This window comes from Cavia porcellus, unplaced genomic scaffold, assembly GCF_034190915.1.
Source record: "Cavia porcellus strain 051 isolate PalLab524CR breed Dunkin Hartley unplaced genomic scaffold, mCavPor4.1 scaffold_15, whole genome shotgun sequence".
NCBI lineage: Eukaryota > Metazoa > Chordata > Mammalia > Rodentia > Caviidae > Cavia > Cavia porcellus.
Genome location: NW_026947498.1, coordinates 46,065,133 through 46,086,693, shown reverse-complemented (window position 1 = coordinate 46,086,693; position 21,561 = coordinate 46,065,133). Strand labels below are relative to the sequence as shown.

Genomic DNA, 21,561 nt, shown 5'->3' with positions numbered 1-21,561 from the left:
ATGTGCTGGTCTAGTGGGAGACATATTAATGGGTATATGGGAAATCTGTATATTCTCTGACTTTAATTTTGCTATAAATTTAAAACTTCTCTAAAAAACAAGTTGTACTCAATAATAAAATTAAATGACAAGTGCTTATTGCTGAATAAACTAGGTAAGCATAGAAAACTATCTTAACTATTTTAAGTGCACAGTTCAGTATTAATAAATACATCACTTAGTTATACAACCAATCTTCAGAACTCTCAATTTTGCAATACTGAAGTGCTATTCCCATTAAATAATTCCCTATTCCTTTCTCCCTCTCGTCCCTGGCAACCACTATCTTACATTCTATTTCTATGAATTTAACTCCTTGAAATAAATAATAGAAATGCAAAGAGTTTTTTGTTAACTTGTTTTATTAGCCTAATGTCCTCAAAATATATCTATACTCTAACATGGGACAGAATTTCCTACTTTTTAAGATGGAATAATACTTGATTGCATGTATTTACTATAATTTGTTTACCTATTCAGCTACTGATGGCCAATTGAATCGCTTCCACCTTTTGAGTATTGTGAATAATGCTGCTATGGACATGGACACGGGTGTTCAAATATCTGAAAACTTGTTTTCACTTCTTTTGGGTTTATACCTTGAAGTGGAATTGCTGGGTCATATTGTTATCCTATTTTTAATTTTTAAGGAACTGCCATATTTTTTAATGGCAGTTGCACCATTTTAAATTTTCACCAACCACTCTGAGGGTCTTAACTTTTCCATGTCCTGATAATACTTAGTCTTTTCCTTTCCTTGTCCTTTTTTTTTTCTTTTCCTTTTGGTATTACCTATCCTCATGGGTATGAAGTTGTTTTTCTCTGTAGTTTTGATTAGCAGTCCCCTAAGTGATGGCAAGCATCTTTTTATGTGCATGCTGGCCACTTAAATATTTATTTAAGCATTTTGTTTATTTTTGAATTGGTCTTTTGTTTTGAATTGTAGGAGTTCTTTAAATATTCCAAATATTGATCCCTTGTATACGCGTAAGTATTTTTTCCATTTTCTAGCGTAGATTCACACTGCTGATTGTGCCCTTTAGTGAACACCATTATTCTTCTATCCCAAGGCATACATGTAAGTCTATACTACTGTACACACATGTAGAATAGATTCTGAGGGTGATATTGTTACAGGTAGCTAAGTTAGTTAGAAGTATTATAAATAGTCAGTCAGGGCTAAGCTCTCAAAGAACCCAGGGCAAAAGTTCATCCTCAGAGGAGACAGGCACTTCCTGCTGTGGGCCAAATCTCAAGACAAAGGATCAAGCAAACACACCCACATCCTAAGGATTGACAGTCTAAACAGTTCTCTATCACCCTGAGGAAGTCAGGAGTCGCCATCCCAAGCCCTTACAGGAAGAGTCACTGCTGTCAAGTGTGCCTGCTTACTATGTGACTCGCTTCCCTATTTGCTTGATTTAATCAATTTTACCTGAGCAATTAATCTTATTGGTTGACCAAAATTCTGTCCTACCTGAAGTCCATCTTGTGAGTTCCCAAGTTTTTTCCACCTTGGACCTCACCTCGTGGCTTTACTCTATAAAAGTTCCTAGAAAAGACAATCTTTGGCAACCTGCTCAGTACTCTTTCTGTCTCAGACAGACGCTTTTTTTCTCTCAAAAAATATATTCTGCTCTTAACTTCAGTTGTTCCTAAATTTCATACTTCAATTTTAGAGAATAGGAACTCATACCAGATATTTAGTAGTTTGGGAGTTTCATTTCCCTCAAAATGATTGATTTAACCTACAAAAGTTGTGACAATTTAGACTCTTAAAAGCATGTAACCATTTCCCCATCTGCATTCCTTTGCCAGGATATACAAGAGATGCATTTTTAAAATTGGCATCCAAGTTGCAAAGGATATTTTTAAACATACCAACTCTCTTCTACACAGTAAGAGCCTATTACAGTATGGTTACCTATTAAACAACTTTAAGTCAATTCATGTTCCTTAGAATTTAATGCAGTATATATTAGATAACAATATACAGCTTAAAAGTTCAGCCTCTATCCCTAGGGTAAAAAGATTCTATGTGTACTTTATTTTTATTAAAAGCTCTACAATTAGCTTTTTAAAAACCTCTAAGTGATTTTGTTTAATGAATGGTACCATTTTATAAATTGAATAAACAAATCCGCTCTAATTAGTAGCTAGAGAAATAGGAGAAGCCAGTATGTTAGTAACATTCAGTGTGTGCCAAGGATGCAATTTCGCCAGCCAGAATTCTTTCCATTGTCAACAACACTCTGCCACCATGCACATGGCCTAGGAAGGCTGGACTGACTGCATGGATGATGGGAGAAGATGTCTCATCAATCTGGTGGGAATTATGTCATTGGAATTGAGAACACGACTTTGTTCAAGAGGATATTTCCTTTGTAGTTATACTTTAAAATGATAATAGTTAAAGAAAGATTATCGGGCATTTAGAATTTGAAACCAAGAGGAAGAAGGTAGTGGCATTTCTCCCCTTAATTTTACCACCTGTGTAAAGGAATATGCTGACATTAAAGAGGTGGACAAAGCCATCGTGTTTATATTTCTTCTTCTTGCCCTGCTGGAACTTTCTGCACAGAGCATATTTGATGCACTACACTTACTCATCCTGAGTGATTCCATGTTGAAATGTAAATGTCTTACTGTTCCTAAGTCTCTCTATTACAATTTATTAAAAACTAGAAAAGTTGAGTCTGGTGTTTCCATATGGTTTTTCTAGTTTATTGGCTCAATTTGCTTGTAAAAATATGTTTTCAATTATACTTAAAATATTTGAATAAAACTACTTTGGGAAAGTCAAGATGCATTGTTTTTCATGCCCATATCACATACATCTTGGTTTATCAGAATTTAAGGTACAATCCATTGACGTCAAATGACCAGTGAGAGAATAGAGTCTTGCGGAGAAGGTGAAGGGTAATCTTAAAATATAACTAATAGAAAAACAGCAGACATCAAGTGTTTATTCTGGGTCCACTGTAAGCATGACAGATTTTGGGCATGACTATAAATGACAAAAATATATGTAAAACCCAAAGGAAAAAATGAGACTACTTGGAATATGAGATCAAAATAGGAAATGTTGGTTTGAAGTGAACCTCTTTTCCTCACATAGAACTTTCTAGATGCTTTTGTCAGTCAGCCATATCTAATTATTTTTCTTTGACAATCATGCAAAATTGGAGATGGCTTTAAAACCACAATTTTAGTGGGACTAAAGAGGACATTTTTGTTTTCTCCAGGGAAGTAATCACTTATGATGAGTTAATAGTTATTATTATTAGCACTTTGTCCAGGACTTAGACAAGGGATTATTGTTTTATTAAATGCCAGTTAAATGTTCATCAGTCCAGACAAAGTTTACAGATGGATTTATGCTGGGCCATGCTCCAAACAGGAAAAAAGGAGACAGCAGTGAGAAATTAAGTGAGGGCTGTGACTAAAGTACTGTGAAAATGCTCCCTATCTCCACATCCAGATTACCCTTCTGGGAATATCTAAGGGCCAACCACGAGTCAGCTGTGCCTTAGCTGCTCATAGATTAAGCAGCAAAGGTGGCTCACTAGTGTTGAGTCTGCCTCACGTGTGCAGCAACTTAGGGCTCACAATGCTGAGTAGACCACCTTTAGGGAAGAGTATCTGCTCCTCATCCTTGATTTCTTTACTTCCCAGCTATTGCCATTGTTCCCACTTCTGGTCTTAGGATCTTAAAGTACACAGAATGCTTAGAAAAGTGATCACAAATGCAGATTTGTGACCCCAACGCCTGCGATTCAGATTCAGTAGGGCTAGTTGGGAATGTGAAATTATGGTGAAAGAAATTGACTCACAATTTAAAAGTCTCTGAGAAATTCCCAGGATAAGAATGAGAGCGACCAGTTGGGTGTTGTGATGATCATTTTTGACTACACTATTGCTATAGAGCTTTTTTCCTATTTTATAATGTTGATTGCCAAAGTTGTCTTGATTTTTAACTTCTTTGACAGCTCACATTTTTCTAATCTCCTGGTTGACTCCTGAATCTCCTGTCTTATTTCTGTTATTTACACTTTCCTGATTTTCATTGGCTTACCTTTACTTATTCTTTTGTCTAGCCATGCTGAGACTTACCTTTGGTTTTGCATTCTGCTGGACATACACTGCTTGGTAAGGCAGACTGAATTCAATCCATAACAGAATTTATAGGCCAGAAAAGGAGAAAATCAGATAACTGAACAGAAACACAGGGAGCATTAGATGTCACAGAGAGATGTTGGTGACTTTCTCTGATCCAGAGGGTTGAAGAAGGCTTCTGGGAGGGTAAGGATTTGAGGAGGTGATGAGAACACACTGTTCTAAGTAGAAAGAGCAGAACAATATGAGTGAAAACCTGAGAAGAGCTATGGAACTTTTGGAAAAAACTGTAACTGTCACGTAGAATGAAATTGAAAACAATAGGTGATGTGGCAAAGAATGAGGCTGGAAGAATGGGCAGAACCTGATGATGAAAGGCTCTGTAAATCCTTAGATACAGTTTGGATTCTAATTGAGTACTGTGAAATATCTTTGAAAGGTTTGATACAGGGATGAGTCACAATCTAGTGCAAATAATTTAGAGTAAAGTCTCTGAAGGACAGTAGGGTGAAAGGTGCTCAGAGAATAGGCAAGGGGTAACTTATGGAAAAAAACATTTGTTTTTACTGTGACAGTAAGGAAGGGACATAGGACAGAATAGGATGTGGATAGGATGCATGTGTTAATAGTACACTGAAGTTGTTTATTTCTCCTAAGGACAACAGAGAGAAATGACCTAGAAATGTTCTTTAGAGCATTTTAGTAATGAGATTTGATGCTGACACAAACTTCTCAATTGAGTATAAGAATGGCAGTAACTATTTAGAAATGCACCAAATACTATTACTTAGCCACTCCCTTTAACAATTAAAGTAAATGACAAGAAATAATGACAAAACATTAAGAAACAAAAGGTAGGGCTGGGGATTTAGCTCAGTGGCATAAGCGCCTGCCTTGCAAGCCTGCAGTCCTGAGTTCGATCCCCAGTACCAAACAAACAAACAAACAAACAAACAAAAAAGGCATCTATTAAATGAACCAATGTACCTGAGAACCCTTTGTACACTACAGTCATATTACTGATTGTGACTGTCTTTACAAAAGCAACATCTCAGAAGACCAAAGGCATTGCATATGATTGACCTTGGGATGTAAAAACTGGTTTTGATATTAAAAGTCTCTTAATGTAGACTCAGTGCCTCCTCAACTTTCTGAAGCACATAGAAATTTTCCTTCCAAAGAATGGAGTTGTTTTTGTAGCAGAAACTTACACTATTTCCCTATTTGTCGTAAAAGCAAGTTCAGGCTGAGAAACTGTTTTAAGGCTTGAGTGAGAAAGATAAAAACAAAAACAAAAAAATCAACTCAAGATTTCATTGAAAGGTAAAGTTCAGTCATTTACTTTTCAGAAAGTTTAGAAAACAGAAAAAGGCTTCCATTGGAACTGCATGCCCAAGTGGACTCCCCCCCCCCCCGAATGCATAACACTGGACAGATTTGGAATGTGCTATTCTTTTTGCTAAAGACATTTTTCCACTCTAGGCCTTCCAAAACCAAAGTTCAAAGCTTCACTACTACTTTTTTATGCAGAAGCAAATTGACCACAACACTATTAGAAAAAGACGTGAGTCAGTAGGTTTGGCTCTTTGTTTCTTTGTTGTGTTCTTTGGAAAAGAAAGATTGTAAGGAAAGAAAATCAGGGAAAGGATTGACTTCCTTTGCATCTTTTCCTTGAAGGGTGTTTGTTATTAGAAAATAGTAACCCCAAACTAGTCTATTATTAGGATTTAAGTATTTCTAAGTTTTAAAATAGGAACAAAGCCCACCGTACTTTTTGGAGACCAGCTTTTGTTTTCCTCATATGCAAACAGATAAATGGAGTCACTGAGCAGTGATGTAATTTCTCTGGTCTCAGTTTCATTAGGTAAAAAGGAAGCATAAACCCAAGGTTTGGAGTTCAGGGAACCACTTAGATCATACTTTTATTGGAAGCTGACAAGCAAAGAGTTAATGATCTGTTAGACTACATGTTAAGGAGATGAGGTTTTCTAGCTTAACAGTAATTCTGTTTCATGTAATTTAAATGTATATGTGTGTGACCTTGCATGTGAATATGTGTACATTAAAATAATCTCAACATTCCAGATTCTTTAGTGAATGAGACATTTTGAATATTCGTTAATATTAGTTATTTGGAGAATTTTAAGGATGAGTTATTCTTGCTTTGATACATTTAAAATTCATAATTCCCTTCTTAAAAGATGATTCCAAATATGTCAACAAGTTTATGTAAGTTGTGATTCAGTGATTTCATTAGGAATTTTCTAAGGTTGAATAACTATTTGTCTCCAAAATAAATGCTACTATACATTAAAAATTCTCCTGTCAGTGCCCTCAGTTGTTGATGCCACCTTCCCTTTTCTAGTTATGAGCTTCAAGTGTGCTCTAAAAAATCTCTAGAACTCTTTTTTAAAAACCCCTCTAGAACTCTTTAGAACCCTTTAAACAAAATAAAACAAAAAAAAATCTATGGTTTTTAGAATGATTTATGAAGCAAAGGCAAATAGGTTTGATGTGAGGACTTCATATGCTTATGAACACCTTAGTGACATGCATCTTTTATCTCTGAGCAATTTTGACTTATTTTTTTCCTTAGTTGTTTATTATAGAGTTGAAATGTTCAAGAATTAGAATTCTGAAAGTGAAATTCTACCTTTAGTAAAGTTTATCTCTAAAGCTCAACTTGAAATAATTTAATCTTTCTCCAGTGATTTAGTATTCATTTTGGAAACATTTGCTGAATGCTAAATGCCTGGCTCTTAGAGCCTAAGAAGCACTCAGTGCTTCAGAATTACCCCTGAGACCAGCAGAATCTATTCTAGCAGAAAACTGAAGATCTCAATTTTAGTAGAAAGATTATCAGATCAAAGACAATCTACTGTTTTGTACATTTTTATACATGTGTCTTGAATGTCTGAAAAGATATATTTGAAATTTCTGACTTGTTATATATATAAATCATAGCCTGAGACAGAGCCTTCTGTTGGATGGGGATGGGTGTATTGTGGAAGGTCACAGGCCCCAAGGAAGGCTCAGAACAGTTTGACTAATAAGAAAACAGCAAAGACAACAACTACAACAACCAAAAGTGAAACGTGACCTTCCCTTCGAAGAAAAGAAAAAGAAGCAATTCTCAACATTTCTTGTATATTTATGCCCCATGTGGCTTTTTATTGGTTTCCATGCCTTTCAACTGCAAATCATAGGTGCAGGTAAAACAAAATTTGATGGTGCCTGCATAGAACTTGGCAACTGATTGGTTTCCAATTACTATTTGCTGAAGGAGTAAATGAAATTAAGATTGAAATCAACAAAACTGGGGTAATTGAACTTGAAGGAAAAAGTCTTTTCTTCCTTTTTTTTCCAGCTAAAATGATTTCTACAGTTTTTTCTTATTCCAACAATGGGCCTCAAAACAATTTCTTGAGGGAGCCTGGATTTGGAAGAGTTTTTGATAATCAAGGCACACGGGTAGAAACCTTAAGTGCTGGTAAGCAGAAAAATGGAATTCATATAAAGTAGGTCTTTGGTGTGCTGACATTGCAGGTTGTAGGGAGTATACATATAATTCTAGAAGTTAGGCAATTGCATCAAAATGTGGAAGCCAGGATGGATGTACTTGGGATATTGGCAGCTTTAATAGGAATACTGTAGGGCACAGAATCTTAAAAAACTAGAAGCCTCGGGGATGAGCAATGATTTTGCAAAGCCCAGACAGCTATCTTTTTCCAGTGTCACAGCTCTGTGTGCACACACAGGCTCACATACACAAACACCCTGTGCACAGATATAAATGCACATGCCTAGTAGGCATTGACGTGATCGAGATGCCCTTGAACTGGGAAGAAACTATGAAATCATAAAAATTTATTTTTTGAAGGACTGGAAGGGTGATTGCAAAACAAAAATCAGCCATATTCATTTCGAAACAAATCAAAAGGAAAAACAAAACAAAACCAAACCAAAGGCAAGAGACATCAGCTCATACTATCAGCATGACCAGCTCATAGCAGGCCCCTGGAGTGGGATTCTAGAGTTCACTAAAGAAGCTGCAAGAGATCTTTAATGCTCTTGTTTACAATATATAGATGCCTGTACTCTTCTAGATGTCACTATGCTGATGCTTAAGTAAACACTTAATAGTTTGTCATCATTACTGCTAAATAACTTTCTCTTGTGTTACCTTAATTAATTTTCATGACAATCTTGAGATGTAGACTTACTTTGTGCAACTCAGAGGAAGCGAAGACTTGTGCAGGGTGGCTATGCTGTCACATGGTGGAAGTAGGACTTATCTCAGGATTTCTTATGTTAAAATCATGGTCTTTTTTATTCATTATGCTATAAAGGCTTCCCATAGATAATTTAAAGTTGCTTTCTATACAACAAAAGCAAATTTGCTGTAAAGGAAATCACGAAAGCAGTCCCATTTTTACCAACCACTCCTTCAAATACTAGGAATAAATTTAACTAAGGAAGTATATTTAAAAAAAACTTGTATAAAGAAAACACTGATGAAAGAAATTGAAGAAGACCTAAAAACCTCCCTGTTCATGGACTGCAAGGATTAATATAGTTAAAAGATCATACTATCCAAAGTAGTCCGTTTTTTTCTGCCAAGCTCATTCTGAATAGGAGTGACCTTTGCAAGTCATTCTGCTTTACTTTATCACAATATTTTTTATGCAAGCATCTACTCTGAATTATTCCTGGATATGATGTTGTTGAGGCTAAGCCTAGGTTGCAGAAGAAAGGAACTTCAGGGATGGCAGGATCATATTCCAGCTTTAACAATAACTCTTTTAATGACATTGAACGGTTTACTTACTCTCGTTAAGCTTCCTCCACCTCAGATAAAGTTCTTTTCTATGAAAAGCAAATGAAGGAAAGTATATACTATGCATATCATAAACCGTGTGTTTCTCTTCAAATGTTAATTATTATTATCTGTACTATTAATAGATTACATGCATGTTTAAAAGTTTTCTAATTAAGATCTTTACTTACACTTTTTGGCTGATGTAGTGACAATGAATTTCATAAAATCTATTTCATAAATACAAGATACCAAGCATTTTCATTGTATTTGTCTTGAGGAAAATGAATCATAAATTCTTTCTTTAGCCACTGGCTCATATTTGCCAATGAAAATTTTGTGTTTATGTATTCAATGTGATTTAAACACATGGTGATTTTTTTATAGCTAAATACAAAAAATTTACAGGTTAAATGCTGGTGCTATCTTTATCACTGTCTCCAAAACTTGCTTATACTACAAATTGTAAACATTTTACAAAGCAGGGGAAAATACACACCACTAATTATTTCTTGATATTGTCTGGCTCATAATAGCAACATAAATTCTTTTATCTTATTATTTTAGAAAAAGTTTTCATTGAGGGTTTTTCCAGTCTTTCCAAATAAACTTAGTTCTGAATGGAAAAGATACAGCTGATTGTTTGGCTTCTCAAGTGGCTCCTTTGCCCTGGTCCTGCTCTTTGCTGAGTCAGAAGGAAGGCATGTGGTGTGGCTGAGTTCTGAAATCATTAAACATCTCTGTAATCTTTTGCTATTAGAGACTCACTCAGGTTCATTTTCTGAAGGTTTATTAATGAGTCAGAATCTAATCTGCATCTAGACCACTTGCTCACTTTGCTCTTGGCTTTTATAAGTACAGGATTTTATGGCATTGTTGGTCTGTTGGCATGATTATTCCTGAAGGGCCGTGGGTAAGCCGGAATGTGCCAGGGGCACATCCCTGTCAAATTCCAAAGACATGCTACCTCTCCTGACCTGCTGGCAGAGGGCTAACCTTCCTCACTGCACCTCAGATTTTTCATTGGCAAACACACTAACGGAGACAAAAATGCTCTGGGAAAATATTTGGTAAAGAACTATTTCAGAAAGTAGTGAGTTTTCAGGGGAGAAATAAAGCAAAGATTTGTTAGCTGAACTTATCTAGGGACAGGACATTCTTTTTCTGTAGAAATGCTCTTACTGAAGCTGAGACACTTCAATGTGTTAGGAGGTATGTAAACCATGTTTTTCCCCCAGATGGGAAAGAGAAGAGATGGTAATGAATAATGGAGCTTGCTTCTTCAGAGGGTCAGTCTAAATCATTCCCAATCTTATTTTGTTTGTATAGTAATGGAAGGTCCAAGAAGTGATACGATGCAATTCTGAGAGATTTAAAACTACTAAAATTAAGAAAAAATAACGCAAATATTATTTGTACAATATTGTTAAAGTTATGCATGTAGGGGCAAGACTCTTTAAAGATAATATCACGGAGGCAAACCTAGTAGTCAAGCAATGCATTAAGCAAAACATTTAAGAAGTAATACTGTAATCATTACAGACACTGGGTATGCAATAAAGCACTAATTTCTTCAGTCATACATATTGTTACCAAATAATACAAGCCATTTAAATTTTTATTTAAATTTAAATAAAATCAAATTTAGTATCTCAGTTACAGTAGCCACATTTTAAGCACTTAGCAACTCTTATGGCTCATGGCTTCCATATTGAGCATCTCAGGCACAGAATATTCCTATCACTGTGGAAATTTCTATTGACAGTCCTGATGACTGTGGATAGACAACGTGTTATTGACATTTATAATAATGTCAGTTAAACCATGAATGATCACTACAGTCTACAATATTTAGCAACTTTTTAAAAAGAACTTGAAATTATGATCATTTTAACATGTGAAGAAAAGAGTAAAGGATATATTCAATAAAGAAAATAAAAAAGATATGTTTGGGAGTATAACAGCCCATTCCATTTAGGCCACATTTCTGTTATAAATTTTGTGGAAAGGCCTGACACGGTGGTGCATGCCTGTAGCTCCATTACTATGCAGGTGTAGGCAGGAAGATTGCTATGAGAATGTGCTATGAGCCTAGGGTACACAGTGAGTTCAAGATCAGCCTGAACTTCACAGTATGTCGTTGTCTCGAGAAATTAAAAAACAAAACAAAACACACTACAAAAACTTGAGTATGAAGTAGAATGATAGGCTGAGGTGAGTAAATTGAAGGACTTGATGGTCAAGCTAGGGTGCTTGTTCTATATTTCATAATGAAATTTTGGAATAATTTTATCAGCCAGCAAATAATGTTTCTTTGTGTTATTTGGTATGTAGTATTTAATAATATTAGCCTGTAGGAGTTCATCTTGTAGTCCATGGTTAGCTTCAGAACTGGGTCAAAGCACAGTAATATTCTGTGTGTGTGTGTGTAGGGGGAGAATGAATATATATAAATGTGTTCATTTATGGTATGGGATGAAGAAGAAGGAAAAGTATAGAAATTCAGTTCTTGGTCCTCTCAGAAAAATCATAGGAAAGCCAAAGATTCATTTTTGATCATTTCATGAAGTCTAGAGAACCAGAACATTATTGATTTTATTTAGAACTTTCTTTCTATGGTGTTTACTCTGGTTAAGGAACTTTGCAAAATAAGAAGTAGTTTCCAACAAGTCTGGAAATACTTTGATTATACCAAAGATTCCAAAATGGACTTAGATTAAATTGTGCCCACTTAGAACAATCTATGAAAACAGAAAAAAGTATGTTTAGGACATGGTCTTTCATCACCCATCTCATGGTATTTCCTCATTCTTATTTGTCTTTTTTTTTACATTTATTATGCTCTTATCATGTGCCAAGATTGAAGGTGTACAGATAAACAAAACACAAATCCTTCTGTAAGGAGCTAAATATATAAATAGATGAAAATAATCCTGACAAAGCTGTGGACGAGTACTAGGGAGCATGGACAAGGTAGTACACAAGAGGAAACTAGGAAGGTTGGCTGAAAACATGTCTTCGTGGAGAAAAAGAGATAACCTGAATTCTGGAAATAAACGAATTAATCTCAATAGATTAGGGGAATATTACATGCAGAATGGGAAGATCAAGACAAAAGCAAAAACAAAACAAATGTATGACAGAATGTGACCACAGCAAAAGAGCTTTGATCTCTTTGTCTCTGGTACAGCATACAGGAAGGGCTTGAGCTATATGTATGATTATATACAGTAATCCCAGGCTAAGCAGCAAATGTAGACACCTATGTCTAGGTGCCTCACAAGGTTTGGGAGAATCATTTAAATTGTCATGTCTCATCAGCTGGCTATGTATTAAAATATAAATAGCTCCAAAGAGAATGATCCAGTGATCCAGATTCAGATTTGTTACTTTCTTACTCATACAATCATGGGAATTTCTACTGCTTTAAGAATAACACATTATCATATTCATGACAAGCAATTTGTAATAAATTTTTTGGAATTCATGGAGAAAACAGCAATTCAAAATTACCCAAAAGAGAAATAAGAGCTTGCATTTCCTTTTTTGATAAAACTTTTGCACTTTTGCCTTTGAAGTTATGTGTCTTGATTAGTTTTCTCATTGCTGAGAGAAAATACCCAATACCAAGTTAAGGGAGGGAAGGCTTATTTGATTTACAGAGGTTTCAATCTATAATGGGCTGGCTCTAAGGCAGGGTGGCCTGCCAGAGAGGCAACTGCTCATGGCAGTGGAAGATACCAAAAGCAACAAATGAGGAGGGGAGAGCAAGCCTCTTTCCTTCCTTTATATTTTATGGAAGCAATCTTCTGGCATTGCCCTAGATCATCAATCAACCACAAAGTCTAGATTAAGCCTCTCTGAAAAGCTCAACCCCCCCGCCCCCACTATGATCACATGAGGCTTTGCGGAGACACCTAGATACAAACCATAACATGATATCATGCTTTTAGGAAAAAAATACAAAAAACAAAACAAATTGAAATCATAGTATTAAACAGGAAATGGGGCCAGTCAGCAGTGTCTAGGAACACAGCCACTGAAATTCTCTCACTTTATGAGTCAGTGGCATTGTTCCAGGAAGTTGAAGTTTTCTCCCCTTTTATGATAGAAGAAGACATCATGAGAAATTCACAGAGAAGGAGGAAGACAGTGGGCTCTGGAGTGTGAAATAATGGCTCTGGTGTTTCCTAACTGTGTGGATCTAGACAAGTTGTTTGACGTAAGGAGACTCAGTTTTGTCACAGTTAAATTGGAAATAATTAATAGTAGCTATTTTTCAAAAAAGATTAAGATTAAGATAAAAGAGGACATAACAAAACAGGTCAGAACAGAACAATTTAAGCAATGTAGTGTTTTACCACAAGACAACCCGACATAACAGTAATAGTAACTATTTTTATAACTATTAATAATGAGTTTGGGTCTCTCTGTTCTCTCTTCACTAACTTAACTAGAAGCCACTTATTTCTTAAAGATAAGATGCTCAATTCTGTCACTTTTGAAATACTGGCTTCTACAGTACTAACTTTGTGAATGAGAAAGAGAATTCCCAAAGGAAGGCCCTAAGAGATATTGTGAGTTTATGGGCCTGCATGTCTGAATTTTATAGATAAGATCAATAATTCCAGATGTAATAAAGATATACCAGAATATCAATCAGTATGTTTCCTCTATGTAAATCAGCTCTCTTGACAGTGAGAATGCAAATGTTTAAAGAAAATATCTGGCTAATGATCTAGGATAATTAATGATGGTAAGACAAAACAAAATTTTCAGCTCAGAAATTGATGAGATAGTTCACAGAATTATCTAAACTTCTTGTTTATTGCTCATTGTTGGCCACTTCTGTATTTGTAACAAGATACTCAGAAAAGGGAGAGAAAATTTCAGTCTGTCTAATGTTCTGAAGATTTTGTGGGGAAGAGTTAGGAATGGAAGTTGAAGATGACAAAGAGAGGAGAAATTGTGGCATTCTATTATTAATATTATAAAGGATAATCTATCACTGAATTTGTTTCTCACTTTACAGTTTGTCAAAGTACATCTCCTTTACTGACGTTTAGTGTGCATTACATTATAAGCTGCAACAATGTATGTGTCATATCCTCAGAAATTTTTAAGTTATCAAGTAGGAATGATTCCTAAATTATTCTCAAACTATTCCATATACTAGCAATTCCATCAAATATTAACATAAACACGTGATGATTAAAGATAGTAGTGTTTTGAAATTCTCTCTACAAAGTGTTTAAGAAGGGGAATGCAGAGATTTTGCCCAATACAATAATAGCTATTAAAGTCATCTTTCTCTAGTTGATAAATAATTTCTAGATCACAAAATCTTGCATGATTGTGAAAAATTTTTCTTTGCTGGTGACAAAATAGGGATTGGTAAACATATGGTCCTTCTGAAATTCTTTAAATCATAACTTAATTTTTGATTCTTTTTATCTTTCCACATGTTCTTGACCTTTTAAGCTATGTCAGATTATCCTCTGTATTCTAAGAAACAAGAGTGTTCTTGCTACATCTTGGAAGTTTATTCCCTACCTGAAACTTTATCCCATTTGAGTAGGTCTGCATAAATACTATAATCCATTCCCAGGTGTTGTGTGTATAATCCATTTACCAAACCAACATAAATAACTAACACTGAGTGCTTAAATATCATTCTGTAAAGTACCTGGCAAGACCCCACGTGCCTCTAGATGATATAAAGTTGTTATTTGAAAATTGGTATTCTCTTTTAAGATAATCACGAAGATGATTAGTAACTTGCCTCAGGACCCACAGAGATTCAAGGTGTTCTTGAAATTAAAATGCTGATGATTTCTTGGAATGATGAATTCCTGAGCCACATGCATACCGACTCCATAGCTTCATCACTGTTGACATCAGATATAGCCTTAGAGAGAGGATTGCTGCAAATGTCAAAATTTTTATAAAGCGAGCAATTTTTCTTCGGTGTGCCAAGGATATTTTTTATGATCCTAATTGATCTCTATACCCCAAAGGGCTCTGAATTATGCAAGTGTCTCAAGTCTTAACAAGTCATCCCCACACAGCTGTGCAATGGAAATGTTCAACAGAAAGGTATTCACTTCAGTCTAGGCAAGGCTCTGGCTTTCCTCTGGAGTGACCCAGATCCAGAAGAGCAGGTTCTGGGCCATCTTGGTTGAGAAACTCGTCTGGTCCATTGTTACTGTCTCTGCCATCCCAGCTCCCTTCCTCCTGGCCTGCCTACAGAGGGGGTTCAGGCAGATCTTCTGCCCTCTTCGTGCTTGTCTCTCACTGACCCTCAGATGCCACAGTTTGTTTATTACTGAAGTGAGCATTTAGATTTGGTCTTGGCTGGTGGTGGCCTTGGAAAGAACATTTTCTAAGATTGCTCTGGTTTTCTTTCAAATAAACTTCTACAAGCCCAGACATTTCTGGCATTGCAGAAATGTGGATGATTTATTCTTAGAGGCTTAAATTAGGATTTTCTTTAAAAAAGAAAACTAACAATGTGAGATGCACTGTAGCCACAGGTTATAATATATCCTTGTGCGTTTCATCAGAAAAATTCAAATCTGAAAGTCTCTCTAACCGGCAACAGGTCTCATTTTTATTCTGGGACACTTAGCTTCTTGACTCCCTCTACTGATGCACAACCTCTGTCCCCATTCATTTGATCATCTGTGGATTGGAATAACCTGGGAGCTGGGAGGAAGATTAGACAAGCCATTTTTAAAGTAGGAATTGCAGACCCAAGAGTATATTTTGCTGCAGATTTCTTTCTGCTCTCATTCTTCAAACTTTAATAATCTTGGCTACCTAATTACAAATTCTTAGCTCCACCTAGTGTCTACCTTCGTGTACTTCTTGGCCTTATCTTGTGCCAGCCTTTTAAAAAGAAGCAACTTGGGGCCAGGGATTTAGCTCAGTAGCATAAGCACTGGCCTGGCAAGGTCGTAAGTTTGATCCCCAGTACCAAAAAAATAAAATAAAGGGAGACAACTTGTTTGGGTTGATTGCATTAATGAATTCCATAACTACTGAATAGAATGAGCGTTTAAAATCTTTAAATTCATCTCTTTGAATTTATGAATCAAATTTAGATTTATTATTAAGATTGTGTATGGTGTGATTTTGGAGGCCTATATTAAATGGGATGAAGACTGCAAAATGTGTCCCATCTGCCTATTCACATGCTCTTTAGCCAGTTCTTAAAAGTCTTATTGAATGAAAGCCAGCTGTGGCTTCATTCCTCTGCTGCCAAGTGGCAAAAGTTCCCTATAAACCTGCTTCAGTTGCCCTAGTACATGAAGTCTCTATTATGGAGGCCTTGGGCCCAAACTGCCTGAAAAATAGCAGTTTTATCTACTAACGGGAGATACAGGAAACACTCTCCAACAGGCTGGATACATATTGTCTAGAGAAGCCAACAACTGATACCTATACCCAGGCCTATCCAGTTAGAGTTGGAAAAGTAGCACAGGAAGTGATACTCTTTAGTCACAGCACATCAAATGATTCAATGCTTAAATGTCCTGTGATGTAAATACATCAGTGGGGAGCTCAAGAGAAGCAGTCTTCAAGAAAGACTTAAAAGAATGTTTTCACAATGATGCTTAAACTTAATCATAGACTATGTAAATTTTAACATACAATAAATCAACTTCAGAAACATAATTAGTGTTTCAAAGACATCCAAACAGTTGTCAGGCATGCTTTAGAGGAAAGTGAAGAAGCATCTGGGGTAACATCTGTCCACTCATTCACGGTAAATCGTTTCCAGAAATGATACAAGAATATTCTTTCCTACTGTCATCATTATACATTGCAGTTACTTTATGCGTTCACAATAATTGTGTTGATATCTAAGGAGAGAACATTTTGATGTCCTGACATCCATAAAGTTATTATCCTGGGTCAGAGCCAAGTCTACGATGAGGTCAAATGAGGCTCTTTTCCCAGTTGAAATCCAGTCAAGGGTAAACAGAAGTGTTTAAATAGATGTAATGCTTATAAATCTTTCACCAGGGTGATCCAGCTCTCAAATGGTGCTTCTCTTAAAGGATGCTGACACATCTCCCACATAGAAGGTCTGACTTCCAATAATCATGAAACACTCCTTTCCAGCCCTTCAAATTTCTCTGGAGTCTCTCTCCCTTCTGCCTCAGACACATGGTCTCTCTTGAAACTTCACCATCCCATTTCTTGGCTCCTTGATTATCTCTCCCCTTTGCCAGAACACCTCATGTCTACATCCTTCAGTCAGTGTGTTTAATGTTTTCCTTAATGGTTTCTATGATTTCCCACTCTGTGTATTTTTGCCCTTTCTTTTTTAGAAGGGTTGGGAAGGTATGAGGTGATTAAATTGGTAATATATGGTTTGCTGCATGGGAGAAAAAAGGAGACTATTCTATGAATCATCACATATTAATATATTTGTTCTGTCATTTAAATATTGGAACTAAATCTTAATTGTGTTGTAAGAAGAGTATAATTTCAAGAAGTCTGAGAGTAACAAGACTGGGTGGGTAGGACAATGGCCTAGCCATTGGTGAGGCTAAATAAATTCTCTAACATTTCCTAAGGCAAGAAGGGGTCTTAAATGTGATACAGCTGAGATTTGAACCCATTTGAGCCCCTAAAGATAGGGACTTTATGGAGGAAGCGAAGAACGATGGGCATTTTATTTTTAGGCTTTTGTTTTTTAACTCATTCCTCCTTTCAACACAGATTTACCAAATAGTTACTGTATACCAGATTCTGGAGTGGGAAAATACATGAGGTCCTTATAATAGTAATAATCAGTGAGTTTACTATTCATAAGTGTTTGCATTACTGTTTCTTAGACATTCCACGGTAGAGGTATAGCTGCAAATCAAGTATCTACCCAGCTGTGGTTTTTGAGAACCATCTGTGTTAAGTTCATACAATGCTCAGTATAGTCAGACACCTTAGACTCACATTGTGTGAGGAGACCTACCATACTTATTTAAGATTAAGCACTGACTAGAGAATTTGGCTCTATGACTCTCGCATGGGTAGTATGATGCCCATTTGGTGACCTTGGAAAAGACGTCAACCTGTCTGACCTTTTCCATGTGTAAAATGAACTTTTGCTAAAATTAGCTTCAAAGTACCTTTCAGCATTTATATTTTAGATGTTTAAAATTCTTTTTAATTTTTAAGAAGTTAGAATAGATATTGGATAAATAAAAGTGCTTAGAAGCCACATCTTGGCAAATTTACCAGTGGCCAGGAGCAATTGCAAATGACCTTTCTTCTAGGCATCTGAATTAAGGCTTAGAAAAAATGTGAAAGGCTTTTATTTGATGAAGTGAAAATTTATATCCTGTGAAGAGAAGTACGAAGAGACCTTGAGTAACGACAAAAGCCACAAAATATGAGCGCTACTCTAAAAAACTTGATCTATAAGAATCAAAGAGATTTCTTTTACTGAAAAAAACAAGGGTCGTGGTACAGAGCCACTTTGACTGCATCTGGAAACTCTGAAAAGATTGTGCTGAACAAGGTTTTTGTTTTCCAGTAAGAACACCAAAGTGAGCCCAGGTAAAGAAATTACAGGGAAGATGAATCATTAGATATCTTTTAATACATTACCTCATCTGCTTCTGCCTTTGCTCTTCAATTTGATATTGAGAAATCAGATTTTTTAAATTATTATTTTAGGTAATTATAATTATTTTTCAGAAACATCCTTGTTTCATTTACTTCAGTTTGATCAGATGCAGTTTTAATAGCATTATGAATGTGAGTACACAGGGCTCTCAAGATGCACATGTTTCAATCTTGTATGACTCCCTTCCTGCAAATCCATTTGCTTGAGAAAAAACCATAAAGATTCCCACTCCCCTTCCTCCAACAGCAGTTACTAAAGCCATCACAGTAGGGTCTCTGACTGTGGGCTTCTCTGTTGGTGGTAAAATGTGGTTAACTTTTGTTCCCATTCCTTACACCTTGCCTCTGTAGATAGGGGAGCTGCTATGATTTAGTACTTACAGTGTATAAGCTGCTGTTAATGACTGCCAGATCACTGGAATTTCTTTTTCATTATATTCTTAGCATTCAGTAACAACTTGTGGACAAGTCCTTGAAAGGTCTTTTTTTTTTTTTTTTAATTCCTAGGTACTTTGGTAGTGAAAGGTCTTTTTTACACAAGATTAAAGATTCTCCAAATTCCAAAGGGATTCCTTGTCCCCTTAACCTTTTCCTCTTCTTTCCTTCTCTTAAATAGTCTGTCTCTCTCTTTTAAAAAAATTGCTTTCAAGTGTCAAAATCTGTATCTTCCTCCTGTCATGTGCATGTTTGTTTATGGGGGGCTGGTTGAGCAGAGGGAAGTCAGGCATGAAAAATACCTGTTTCTTAGGAGCATAAACTGAGAATCATCTCAGCAGAGCTGAGATTTAACAGCTCTGCTAATTGCCATATCAAGGTGGGTACTATGGCAAAGCAAAAGCAAACTGTTCCTTCTTACTTGCAAATAATCACCCAAAATTTTAGTTTTCAGGAGCGTTAAGGTTGATAATGTTGAAGATGACCTACTCATTGAGTAAAAATATGTTTTGAAAGTGTCATATCCACAATATAGGTCATAAAATTATAAATGGCAAGTCTTACATTTTTTAATGTGGAACAGACCTGGAACCATTTTGGTCTTTAAGACTAAGCTGTTCATTTCTGCTAGAGGAGGATTAAGGAGAATGATATGGTAGAGGCGGACCTTAAGCTATTAGAGACAGACTCTTATTTATTTGAAAATGAAATACAAAAGAAATGAATAACCAAGCAAGAGCAGACATGGAGTTTTGCTATTCTCTATACCCTCAGACTCCATGTAAATGAAAGCCAGAAAATATTGCATCATAACAGAGATCCTGATCTTTCTTTTCTAGGACATTTTTGTGTCCCCCAGCTTCCCTCTCAATTCTTTATTCACTCATTCCTATGCTTTTGTGTTTGTTTGTTTTTTTTAAAGTGGAAATCAAATAATATATGCCTTTTAATAATACAGAAAACACCATTTTATAACCTTAATAGTGTAGAACATTAAAATGTGCGTTTTCCTACATATAGTGGACCATCATAATCACTTGGGTACCCTCTCCGGATCTCTAATGAAAGTGGCAGCCACTTATCTTCTCTGTTTTGGAATCATTCAACATCTGCTACAGCGTTTTTCAATCTGTTTTCAATGTTTTTCAGGTGGTATGACCCCCAATCTGATCCAGAGGCAACTACATACTGGCAAAAAGGAAACATTCATGCTATGTGCTGTAACTTAGGTATTAGAAGCAATATTGGAGGCAACTACATGAAACCTACCACTGATTTTTCTAAAATCTTAAAAGGGAAAATGCCATCTTGCCTGATAAGATGATTGTATGGAAAGAATCCATGGTCATGGCTCCTGGGGAGAGTCAGATTATGAGCAATTTCAGTTGATCTTATCCAGTTGTTCAGGGGGTTAAGTCTTATGGCACATACAGAAAGCAGTTTCTGGTAAATGGTTCATAGCTCATCAATTGATAATTGCCAGTAATAACAGAAGCAAATCCTCAGAGAACAATAAAAGCATATATATCTCTTAGAAAAGATAGAAAAGCTTAAAAACTAACTTCCCACAAGGATATCCATGAATGAGGCAGTATATTTGCATCCTTGTGATGCTGGGCAGGGGTCAGGCACTACCATAAAGGAAGAATTAGGGTGGATATACCACACACTTGGTTTGCTCTTGCCCCACACCTATACTCTGGTCATGGTTCTTCACTTACTTATATCATATATAAAGCAAGAAGTATGCACTATGGCTGAATAAAAAGTGTTTTTTAATAGGCTCAGGACACATGGTATCTTAGCCAATAGTAATTTTATATCATTTTGTTAAAGGAAACCACAATAATTTTTGCAATGATTTTGCAATAATTTTCCAATGAGGAAAAATTTAAGGAGACAGAAAGCTTTACCTATAACTTGTTCATTTGAATGATAGTATTGAGTTCTTTACATCCCAAGTTGTTTCAACACAATTTTAAAAGGTCTTTGTTATTTCTTTTGATTAGGTGAAAGATAAGGAGAAATGGTTTGAAAGATCCTCAATTAATTTCTAATGACTCTGTTTAATAGAAAGTTTTACAGGTTTTTTGAGTTTTCCTTTTTTTCTTGTGAAACAATGTAAGCCAATAAACAACAAACAAACAAAAAGACAAAGTGAACTGTCTCTCTTACTTTAAGAACCTTAAGGGCTAAAATAGTGGTTTGGTTTCCTGACTGATAGCATCAGCTTGCCTGCTTTAAGCTGGCTTGTGTAATTCCTCAGAGGAAACATTTAAAGAGATTTTTTTTCTCCCACATGACAGAGTTTTATCCCACACAACCCACAGGCTTTAATGGCAAACTTCGAGGACCAAGAGCCTGGTTTTATAGAAGGAGCTATAATCTCACAGGTGCACAACACTCTTTTTACTTCAAAAATAGAACAGATCAACTTTCTTTCAAGAGGACAGTTTAAACTTTAGACAGCTCTGTGAGAATCAGCTGCCAGTCAGGATTTCAGGATTTCATTTGCTTGA

At 35.9% G+C, this 21,561-nt stretch overlaps 1 protein-coding gene across 4 annotated transcripts in view; it reads right to left on the bottom strand.

Moving 5' to 3' along the window:
- Col8a1 (collagen type VIII alpha 1 chain) overlaps positions 1-21,561 on the bottom strand; it is a 149,490-nt gene that overhangs the window by 126,840 nt on the left and 1,089 nt on the right. The window lies entirely within an intron of this gene.